This window comes from Syngnathus floridae, unplaced genomic scaffold (assembly GCF_059516105.1).
Source record: "Syngnathus floridae isolate MCC-2025c unplaced genomic scaffold, RoL_Sflo_1.0 HiC_scaffold_77, whole genome shotgun sequence".
In the NCBI taxonomy this organism is placed as follows: Eukaryota; Metazoa; Chordata; class Actinopteri; order Syngnathiformes; family Syngnathidae; genus Syngnathus; species Syngnathus floridae.
Genome location: NW_028284106.1, coordinates 113,152 through 125,000, shown reverse-complemented (window position 1 = coordinate 125,000; position 11,849 = coordinate 113,152).

Sequence of the window (11,849 nt, the reverse complement as noted above, 5' to 3'; positions counted from 1 at the left end):
TCCTCCGGCCTCAGCTTAACGAGACGGCCGTTGCCTCCATCCTTGGATGTTAACATTCGCAGAGTTTCAGCTCCGGGCTAGGGCGGGTGAAGTCGTCTCGAACCACGTGCCTGAAGGCCGCCTCGCGCCGGATGCAGGCCCCGCTCTGTCGTGCGGTGTGACCGTCCAACGCGGGCATCGCTAGATTAGCCGTGGCCACGATCCTTCCACACCGCGAGCCTTTCGCCCTCGGCCGCTCAGTTCGCGGGCCGCTGATCCCGCTCCATCTCTCCGGCCTGTGTTTAAGGAGGCGGCCGGTCCTCCTTCCTTGGATGGACCATTCGCATATTTTTCGCCCGGCCTGTGTTTAAGGAGGCGGCCGGTAACTCCCTTTCTTGGATGAGACCCAACATTCGCATATTTTTCGCCCGGCCTGTGTTTAAGGAGGCGGCCGGTCCTCCCATTCTGCCAGTGTTCCTTGGACTTTGAATATTTCAAAGTCTTTCCGCCCAACATTCGCATATTTTTCGCCCGGCCTGTGTTTAAGGAGGCGGCCGGTCCTCCCATTCTGCCAGTGTTCCTTGGACTTTGAATATTTCAAAGTCTTTCCGCTCCGGGCTAGGGCGGGTGAGGTCGTCTCGAACCACGTGCCTGAAGGCCGCCTCGCGCCGGATGCAGGCCCCGCTCTGTCGTGCGGTGTGACCGTCCAACGCGGGCATCGCTAGATTAGCCGTGGCCACGATCCTTCCACACCGCGAGCCTTTCGCCCTCGGCCGGTGTCGGTCAACGTGTGGGTTTGGGGGGAAGGACGGCTGCCGGGAGCAGACAGCCGTCCCCGGGTGGGGTGTACAGTCCCTTCACCGCGGCCGCCGGGAGCAGACGGCCGTCGAGCGATTCTGCCATTGTTCCTAGGACTTTGTACATTTTAAAGACCCTCCGCGCGGGCCGCTGATCCCGCTCGGTCGCTCCGGCCTGTGTTTAAGGAGGCGGCCGGTCCTCCCATTCTGCCAGTGTTCCTTGGACTTTGAATATTTCAAAGTCTTTCCGCTCCGGGCTAGGGCGGGTGAGGTCGTCTCGAACCACGTGCCTGAAGGCCGCCTCACGCCGGATGCAGGCCCCGCTCTGTCGTGCGGTGTGACCGTCCAACGTGGGCATCGCTAGATTAGCCGTGGCCACGATCCTTCCACACCGCGAGCCTTTCGCCCTCGGCTGATGTTCGGCCAACGTGTGGGGAGGGGGGGAAGGACGGCTGCCGGGAGCAGACAGCCGTCCCCGGGTGGGGTGTACAGTCCCTTCACCGCGGCCGCCGGGAGCAGACGGCCGTCGAGCGATTCTGCCATTGTTCCTAGGACTTTGTACATTTTAAAGACCCTCCGCGCGGGCCGCTGATCCCGCTCCGTCTCTCCGGCCTGTGTTTAAGGAGGCGGCCGGTCCTCCCATTCTGCCATTGTTCCTTGGACTTGTAAAAGTCTTTCCGCTCCGGGCTAGGGCGGGTGAGGTCGTCTCGAACCACGTGCCTGAAGGCCGCCTCGCGCCGGATGCAGGCCCCGCTCTGTCGTGCGGTGTGACCGTCCAACGCGGGCATCGCTAGATTAGCCGTGGCCACGATCCTTCCACACCGCGAGCCTTTCGCCCTCGGCTGATGTTCGGCCAACGTGTGGGGAGGGGGTTATGGACGGCTGCCGGGAGCAGACAGCCGTCCCCGGGAGGGGAGACTTCACGGCGGCCGCCGGGAGCAGACGGCCGTCGAGAGATTCTGCCAGTGTGTTCCTTGGACTTTGAAAAGTCTTTCCGCTCCGGGCTAGGGCGGGTGAGGTCGCCTCGAACCACGTGCCTGAAGGCCGCCTCGCGCCGGATGCAGGCCCCGCTCTGTCGTGCGGTGTGACCGTCCAACGCGGGCATCGCTAGATTAGCCGTGGCCACGATCCTTCCACACCGCGAGCCTTTCGCCCTCGGCCGGTGTTCGCTCAATGCGCGGGCCGCTGATCCCGCTCCATCTCTCCGGCCTGTGTTTAAGGAGGCGGCCGGTCCTCCCATTCTGCCATTGTTCCTTGGACTTGTAAAAGTCTTTCCGCTCCGGGCTAGGGCGGGTGAGGTCGTCTCGAACCACGTGCCTGAAGGCCGCCTCGCGCCGGATGCAGGCCCCGCTCTGTCGTGCGGTGTGACCGTCCAACGCGGGCATCGCTAGATTAGCCGTGGCCACGATCCTTCCACACCGCGAGCCTTTCGCCCTCGGCTGGTGTTCGGCCAACGTGTGGGGAGGGGGTTAAGGACGGCTGCCGGGAGCAGACAGCCGTCCCCGGGAGGGGAGACTTCACGGCGGCCGCCGGGAGCAGACGGCCGTCGAGCGATTCTGCCAGCGTTCCTTGTACTTTGAATATTTCACAGCCGTGCTCGCACTTAGGAAATTTTCGAGCGCTGTGGCACTTAGAAATTTTTCGTCAAGAGAGGCACTTAGACATTTTTCGTCAAGAGAGGCACTTAGAAAATTTTTCTCTCTCTCTCTGTGTGCCTTCCAGGGTGCTGTGCAACCCTGCGTGTTGTGTTCCCACCGAGCAAGGGGCGCTGCTGGCGGCCATGACCAAGCGCTCGGCACCGGGCCCTTTCATTTTGTGGGGTAAATTATGCGCCCCCCATGCTCGTTCTGACTATATTTTGCGAAAGGGGGGTAAATCGTTGATGAGTACGCTGACTAGGGGGACCATTTAGCGTACTCTGGCGCACCTGAAGACCAAAGTTGGTACTGCACCCTCCCCCTGGTACCCCAGCCCCTGGTACCTAAAGAGGGAGAGGCCGAATTTTCGCTTTTTGGGGCCGACCGAGGGAACCAGCCGAGGCGGACACTTTTCGGCTCAAGAGCCGTTGGCACTTAGAAAAAATTCGCACAAGTTGGCAGGGCTACCAGGGGAAGAGGCCGAATTTTCGCTTTTGAAGGCCGACCGCGGGAACCAGCCGAGGCGGACACTTTTCGGCTCAAGAGCCGTTGGCACTTAGAAAATATTTGCCAAACTTGGCTTGACTTCCAGGAGAAGAGGCCGAATTTTCACTTTTGGTGGCCGACCTGGGGAACCAGCCGAGGCGGACACTTTTCGGCTCAAGAGCCGTTGGCACTTAGAAAATATTTGCCAAACTTGGCTTGACTTCCAGGAGAAGAGGCCGAATTTTCACTTTTGGTGGCCGTTATGGGGAACCAGCCGAGGCGGACACTTTTCGGCTCAAGAGCCGTTGGCACTTAGAAAATATTTGCCAAACATGGCTTGACTTCCAGGAGAAGAGGCCGAATTTTCACTTTTGGTGGCCGTTATGGGGAACCAGCCGAGGCGGACACTTTACGCTGGTTGAGTCGTTGGCACTTAGAAAATATTTGCCAAACTTGGCTTGACTTCCAGGAGAAGAGGCCGAATTTTCACTTTTGGTGGCCGACCTGGGGAACCAGCCGAGGCGGACACTTTACGCTGGTTGAGTCGTTGGCACTTAGAAAATATCTGCCAAACTTGGCTTGACTTCCAGGAGAAGAGGCCGAATTTTCACTTTTGGTGACCGACCTGGGGAACCAGCCGAGGCGGACACTTTACGCTGGTTGAGTCGTTGGCACTTAGAAAATATTTGCCAAACTTGGCTTGACTTCCAGGAGAAGAGGCCGAATTTTCACTTTTGGTGGCCGACCTGGGGAACCAGCCGAGGCGGACACTTACGCTGGTTGAGTCGTTGGCACTTAGAAAATATTCGCCAAACTTGGCAAGACTTCCAGGAGAAGAGGCCGAATTTTCACTTTTGGTGGCCGACCTGGGGAACCAGCCGAGGCGGACACTTTACGCTGGTTGAGTCGTTGGCACTTAGAAAATATTTGCCAAACTTGGCTTGACTTCCAGGAGAAGAGGCCGAATTTTCACTTTTCATGGCCGTTATGGGGAACCAGCCGAGGCGGACACTTTGCGCTGGTTGAGTCGTTGGCACTTAGAAAATATTTGCCAAACTTGGCTTGACTTCCAGGAGAAGAGGCCGAATTTTCACTTTTGGTGGCCGTTATGGGGAACCAGCCGAGGCGGACACTTTAGGCTGGTTGAGTCGTTGGCACTCAGAAAATATTCGCCAAACTTGGCCAGACTTCCAGGAGAAGAGGCCGAATTTTCACTTTTGGTGACCGACCTGGGGAACCAGCCGAGGCGGACACTTTACGCTGGTTGAGTCGTTGGCACTTAGAAAATATTTGCCAAACTTGGCTTGACTTCCAGGAGAAGAGGCCGAATTTTCACTTTTGGTGGCCGACCTGGGGAACCAGCCGAGGCGGACACTTTACGCTGGTTGAGTCGTTGGCACTTAGAAAATATTCGCCAAACTTGGCAAGACTTCCAGGAGAAGAGGCCGAATTTTCACTTTTGGTGGCCGACCTGGGGAACCAGCCGAGGCGGACACTTTACGCTGGTTGAGTCGTTGGCACTTAGAAAATATTTGCCAAACTTGGCTTGACTTCCAGGAGAAGAGGCCGAATTTTCACTTTTCATGGCCGTTATGGGGAACCAGCCGAGGCGGACACTTTTCGGCTCAAGAGCCGTTGGCACTTAGAAAATATTTGCCAAACATGGCTTGACTTCCAGGAGAAGAGGCCGAATTTTCACTTTTGGTGGCCGTTATGGGGAACCAGCCGAGGCGGACACTTTACGCTGGTTGAGTCGTTGGCACTTAGAAAATATTTGCCAAACTTGGCTTGACTTCCAGGAGAAGAGGCCGAATTTTCACTTTTGGTGGCCGACCTGGGGAACCAGCCGAGGCGGACACTTTACGCTGGTTGAGTCGTTGGCACTTAGAAAATATTCGCCAAACTTGGCCAGACTTCCAGGAGAAGAGGCCGAATTTTCACTTGTTGTGGCCGTTATGGGGAACCAGCCGAGGCGGACACTTTACGCTGGTTGGGTCGTTGGCACTTAGAAAATATTCGCCAAACTTGGCCAGACTTCCAGGAGAAGAGGCCGAATTTTCACTTGTTGTGGCCGTTATGGGGAACCAGCCGAGGCGGACACTTTACGCTGGTTGGGTCGTTGGCACTTAGAAAATATTCGCCAAACTTGGCCAGACTTCCAGGAGAAGAGGCCGAATTTTCACTTGTTGTGGCCGTTATGGGGAACCAGCCGAGGCGGACACTTTACGCTGGTTGGGTCGTTGGCACTTAGAAAATATTCGCCAAACTTGGCTTGACTTCCAGGAGAAGAGGCCGAATTTTCACTTATGGTGGCCGTTATGGGGAACCAGCCGAGGCGGACACTTTACGCTGGTCGAGTCGTTGGCACTTAGAAAATATTCGCCAAACTTGGCCAGACTTCCAGGAGAAGAGGCCGAATTTTCACTTGTTCTGGCCGACCTGGGGAACCAGACGAGGCGGACACATCACCCCGCAAGTGCCGTTGGCACTTTGAAAATATTCGCCAAACTTGGCCAGACTTCCAGGAGAAGAGGCCGAATTTTCACTTGTTCTGGCCGACCTGGGGAACCAGACGAGGCGGACACATCACCCCGCAAGTGCCGATGGCACTTAGAAAATATTCGCCAAACTTGGCCGGACTTCCAGGAGAAGAGGCCGAATTTTCGCTTTTTCTGGCCGACCTGGGGAACCAGACGAGGCGGACACATCACCCCGCAAGTGCCGTTGGCACTTTGAAAATATTCGCCAAACTTGGCCGGACTTCCAGGAGAAGAGGCCGAATTTTCACTTGTTCTGGCCGACCTGGGGAACCAGACGAGGCGGACACATCACCCCGCAAGTGCCGTTGGCACTTTGAAAATATTCGCCAAACTTGGCCGGACTTCCAGGAGAAGAGGCCGAATTTTCACTTTTTCTGGCCGACCTGGGGAACCAGACGAGGCGGACACATCACCCCGCAAGTGCCGTTGGCACTTTGAAAATATTCGAAACTTCCATCAAACACACATCGGCTTTTTCGCCGTCGCTGTCCGGCCTGGGCACCATCGTGGCTCGGACAGTTCGTGTGCCAGCTTCCGTTGGCACTTAGAACATTTTTCAAAATAAAAATAAACAGTCCTGCACATACGTGCCGACTATATTTTGCGAAAGGGGAGTAAACCGATGAGTACACTAACTAGGGGGACCAACAGACCGTAGTGGTCTCCCCTGGTACCTAAATGCATACCCCTGGTACCTCAGCGACTACCCCTGGTACCTAAATGCGTACCCCTGGTACCTCAGAGAGGCCGAATTTTCACATTCCGTGGCCGAACTAGGGAACCGGACGAGGCGGACACTTTTCCGGGAGAGACCCGATGGCACTTAGAAAATATTCGCTCAAGTTGGCAGGACTTCCAGAGCAAGAGGCCGAATTTTCACATTATGTGGCCGAACCGGGGAACCAGCCGAGTCGGACACTTTTCCGGGAGAGACCCGATGGCACTTAGAAAATATTCGCTCAAGTTGGCAGGACTTCCAGAGCAAGAGGCCGAATTTTCACATTATGTGGCCGAACTAGGGAACCGGACGAGTCGGACACTTTTCCGGGCAAGACCCGATGGCACTTAGAAAATATTCGCTCAAGTTGGCAGGACTTCCAGAGCAAGAGGCCGAATTTTCACATTATGTGGCCGAACTAGGGAACCGGACGAGTCGGACACTTTTCCGGGCAAGACCCGATGGCACTTAGAAAATATTCGCTCAAGTTGGCAGGACTTCCAGAGCAAGAGGCCGAATTTTCACTCGCTCGGGCCGACTCGGGGAACCAGCCGAGTCGGACACTTTTCCGGGCAAGACCCGATGGCACTTAGAAAATATTCGCTCAAGTTGGCAGGACTTCCAGAGCAAGAGGCCGAATTTTCACTCGTTCGGGCCGACTCGGGGAACCAGCCGAGTCGGACACTTTTCCGGGCAAGACCCGATGGCACTTAGAAAATATTCGCTCAAGTTGGCAGGACTTCCAGAGCAAGAGGCCGAATTTTCACATTATGTGGCCGAACTAGGGAACCGGACGAGTCGGACACTTTTCCGGGCAAGACCCGATGGCACTTAGAAAATATTCGCTCAAGTTGGCAGGACTTCCAGAGCAAGAGGCCGAATTTTCACTCGTTCGGGCCGACTCGGGGAACCAGCCGAGTCGGACACTTTTCCGGGCAAGACCCGATGGCACTTAGAAAATATTCGCTCAAGTTGACAGGACTTCCAGAGCGAGAGGCCGAATTTTCACTCGGTCGGGCCGACTCGGGGAACCAGACGAGTCGGACACTTTTCCGGGCAAGACCCGTTGGCACTTAGAAAATATTCGCTCAATTTGGCAGGACTTCCAGAGCAAGAGGCCGAATTTTCACTCGTTTGGGCCGACTCGGGGAACCAGCCGAGTCGGACACTTTTCCGGGCAAGACCCGATGGCACTTAGAAAATATTCGCTCAAGTTGACAGGACTTCCAGAGCGAGAGGCCGAATTTTCACTCGGTCGGGCCGACTCGGGGAACCAGACGAGTCGGACACTTTTCCGGGCAAGACCCGTTGGCACTTAGAAAATATTCGCTCAATTTGGCAGGACTTCCAGAGCAAGAGGCCGAATTTTCGCTCGTTCGGGCCGACTCGGGGAACCAGCCGAGTCGGACACTTTTCCGGGCAAGACCCGATGGCACTTAGAAAATATTCGCTCAAGTTGGCAGGACTTCCAGAGCAAGAGGCCGAATTTTCGCTCGTTCGGGCCGACTCGGGGAACCAGCCGAGTCGGACACTTTTCCGGGCAAGACCCGATGGCACTTAGAAAATATTCGCTCAAGTTGGCAGGACTTCCAGAGCAAGAGGCTGAATTTTCACTTTTTCTGGCCGACTCGGGGAACCAGCCGAGTCGGACACTTTTCCGGGCAAGACCCGATGGCACTTAGAAAATATTCGCTAAAGTTGGCAGGACTTCCAGAGCAAGAGGCCGAATTTTCGCTCGTTCGGACCGACTCGGGGAACCAGCCGAGTCGGACACGTTACGGCCGAACAGCCGTTGGCACTTAGAAAATATTCGCTCAAGTTGGCAGGACTTCCAGAGCGAGAGGCCGAATTTTCGCTCGTTCGGGCCGACTCGGGGAACCAGCCGAGTCGGACACTTTTCCGGGCAAGACCCGATGGCACTTAGAAAATATTCGCTCAAGTTGGCAGGACTTCCAGAGCGAGAGGCCGAATTTTCGCTCGTTCGGGCAGACTCGGGGAACCAGCCGAGTCGGACACATTACGGCCGAACACCCGTTGGCACTTAGAAAATATTAGCTCAAGTCGGCCGGACTTCCAGGCGAAGAGGCCGAATTTTCACTTTTTCTGGCCGACTCGGGGAACCAGCCGAGTCGGACACATTTCGGCGTAACACCCGTTGGCACTTAGAAAATATTCGCCCAAGTCGGCCGGACTTCCAGGCGAAGAGGCCGAATTTTCGCTCGTTCGGGCCGACCGGAGGAACCAGCCGAGTCGGACACATTACGGTGTAACACCCGTTGGCACTTAGAAAATATTCGCCAAAGTTCGTTGGACCTCCAGGCGAAGAGGCCGAATTTTCGCTCGTTCGGGCCGACTCGGGGCACCAGCCGAGTCGGACACATTACGGCCGAACACCCGTTGGCACTTAGAAAATATTCGCCAAAGTTCGTCGGACTTCCAGGCGAAGAGGCCGAATTTTCGCTCGTTCGGGCCGACTCGGGGAACCAGCCGAGTCGGACACATTTCGGCGCAACACCCGTTGGCACTTAGAAAATATTCGCCAAAGTTCGTCGGACTTCCAGGCGAAGAGGCCGAATTTTCGCTCGTTCGGGCCGACTCGGGGAACCAGCCGAGTCGGACACATTTCGGCGCAACACCCGTTGGCACTTAGAAAATATTCGCCAAAGTCGGCCGGACTTCCAGGCGAAGAGGCCGAATTTTCGCTCGTTCGGGCCGACTCGGGGAACCAGCCGAGTCGGACACATTTCGGCGCAACACCCGTTGGCACTTAGAAAATATTCGCCAAAGTCGGCCGGACTTCCAGGCGAAGAGGCCGAATTTTCGCTCGTTCGGGCCGACTCGGGGAACCAGCCGAGTCGGACACATTTCGGCGCAACACCCGTTGGCACTTAGAAAATATTCGCCAAAGTTCGTCGGACCTCCAGAGCGAGAGGCCGAATTTTCACTTTTTCTGGCCGACCGGAGAACCAGCCGAGGCGGACACATCACGCCGCTTTTGCCGTTGGCATATTCGAAACTTCCAGAATCGGCTTTTTCGCCGTCGCTGTCCGGCCTGGGCACCATCGTGGCTCGGACACGTCGTGTGCCAGCGTCCGCTGGCACTTAGAAAATTTTTCAAAATAAAAATAAACAGTCCTGCACATACGTGCCCACTATATTTTGCGAAAGGGGAGTAAACCGTCGATGAGTACGCTGACTAGTGGGACCAACCATCGCGCTCTGGCGCACCTGAAGACCAAAGTTGGTACTGCACCCTACCCCTGGTACCCAAACGGGGTAGAGGCCGATTTTTCGCATTTGGCGGCCGACCTAGGGAACCAGAAGAGGCGGACACTTTTCCGAGCAAGTGCCGATGGCACTTCCAGAGCGAGAGGCCGAATAATCGTAATTTGTGGCCGACTTGGGAACCAGCGAAGGCGGATAGGAAGTGGAGCGGGTCCCGCCGGCTGGTCCGCGGGCCAATTGCGGTCCCGCGAGTTAGCGATCGCGGTCCGGAATTCTAGCCGACTTGGGAACCAGCGAAGGCGGATAGGAAGTGGATTGGGTCCCGCCGGCTGGTCCGCGGGCCAATTGCGGTCCCGCGAGTTAGCGATTGCGGTCCGGAATTCTAGCCGACTTGGGAACCAGCGAAGGCGGATAGGAAGTCAAGTGGGTCCCGCCGGCTGGTCCGCGGGCCAATTGCGGTCCCGCGAGTTAGCGATCGCGGTCCGGAATTCTAGCCGACTTGGGAACCAGCGAAGGCGGATAGGAAGTCAAGCGGGTCCCGCCGGCTGGTCCGCGGGCCAATTGCGGTCCCGCGAGTTAGCGATCGCGGTCCGGAATTCTAGCCGGCCGGGGACCACCGCGAGGCGGATGGGTGGTCACCGAGGTCCCGCCGGCTGGTCCGCGGGCCATTTAGGGTCCCGCGAGTTACCGATCGCGGTCCGGAATTCTACCCGGCCAGGGACCACCGCGAGGCGGATGGGTGGTCACCGAGGTACCGCCGGCTGGTCCGCGGGCCATTTAGGGTCCCGCGAGGTACCGATCGCGGTCCGGAATTCTACCCGGCCAGGGACCACCGCGAGGCGGATGGGTCTTCACCGAGGTCCCGCCGGCTGGTCCGCGGGCCATTTAGGGTCCCGCGAGTTACCGATCGCGGTCCGGAATTCTACCCGGCCGGGGACCACCGCGAGGCGGATGGGTGGTCACCGAGGTCCCGCCGGCTGGTCCGCGGGCCATTTAGGGTCCCGCGAGGTACCGATCGCGGTCCGGAATTCTACCCGGCTGGGGACCACCGCGAGGCGGATGGGTCTTCACCGAGGTCCCGCCGGCTGGTCCGCGGGCCATTTAGGGTCCCGCGAGTTACCGATCGCGGTCCGGAATTCTACCCGGCCGGGGACCACCGCGAGGCGGATGGGTGGTCACCGAGGTCCCGCCGGCTGGTCCGCGGGCCATTTAGGGTCCCGCGAGGTACCGATCGCGGTCCGGAATTCTACCCGGCTGGGGACCACCGCGAGGCGGATGGGTCTTCACCGAGGTCCCGCCGGCTGGTCCGCGGGCCATTTAGGGTCCCGCGAGTTACCGATCGCGGTCCGGAATTCTAGCCGGCCGGGGACCACCGCGAGGCGGATGGGTCTTCACCGAGGTCCCGCCGGCTGGTCCGCGGGCCATTTAGGGTCCCGCGAGGTACCGATCGCGGTCCGGAATTCTAGCCGGCCAGGGACCACCGCGAGGCGGATGGGTCTTCACCGAGGTCCCGCCGGATGGTCCGCGGGCCATTTAGGGTCCCGCAAATTACCGATCGCGGTCCGGAATTCTAGCCGGCAAGGGACCACCGCGAGGCGGATGGGTGGTCACCGAGGTCCCGCCGGCTGGTCCGCGGGCCATTTAGGGTCCCGCGAATTACCGATCGCGGTCCGGAATCCACGCCGGCCAGGGACCACCGCGAGGCGGATGGGTCTTCACCGAGGTCCCGCCGGCTGGTCCGCGGGCCATTTAGGGTCCCGCGAATTACCGATCGCGGTCCGGAATTCTAGCCGGCCGGGGACCACCGCGAGGCGGATGGGTGGTCACCGAGGTCCCGCCGGCTGGTCCGCGGGCCAATTGCGGTCCCGCGAGTTAGCGATCGCGGTCCGGAATTCTACCCGGCCGGGGACCACCGCGAGGCGGATGGGTGGTCACCGACGTCCCGCCGGCTGGTCCGCGGGCCAATTGCGGTCCCGCGAGTTACCGATCGCGGTCCGGAATTCTACCCGGCCGGGGACCACCGCGAGGCGGATGGGTGGTCACCGACGTCCCGCCGGCTGGTCCGCGGGCCATTTAGGGTCCCGCGAGTTACCGATCGCGGTCCGGAATTCTAGCCGGCCGGGGACCACCGCGAGGCGGATGGGTCTTCACCGAGGTCCCGCCGGCTGGTCCGCGGGCCATTTAGGGTCCCGCGAATTACCGATCGCGGTCCGGAATTCTAGCCGGCCGGGGACCACCGCGAGGCGGATGGGTGGTCACCGAGGTCCCGCCGGCTGGTCCGCGGGCCAATTGCGGTCCCGCGAGTTAGCGATCGCGGTCCGGAATTCTACCCGGCCGGGGACCACCGCGAGGCGGATGGGTGGTCACCGACGTCCCGCCGGCTGGTCCGCGGGCCAATTGCGGTCCCGCGAGTTAGCGATCGCGGTCCGGAATTCTACCCGGCCGGGGACCACCGCGAGGCGGATGG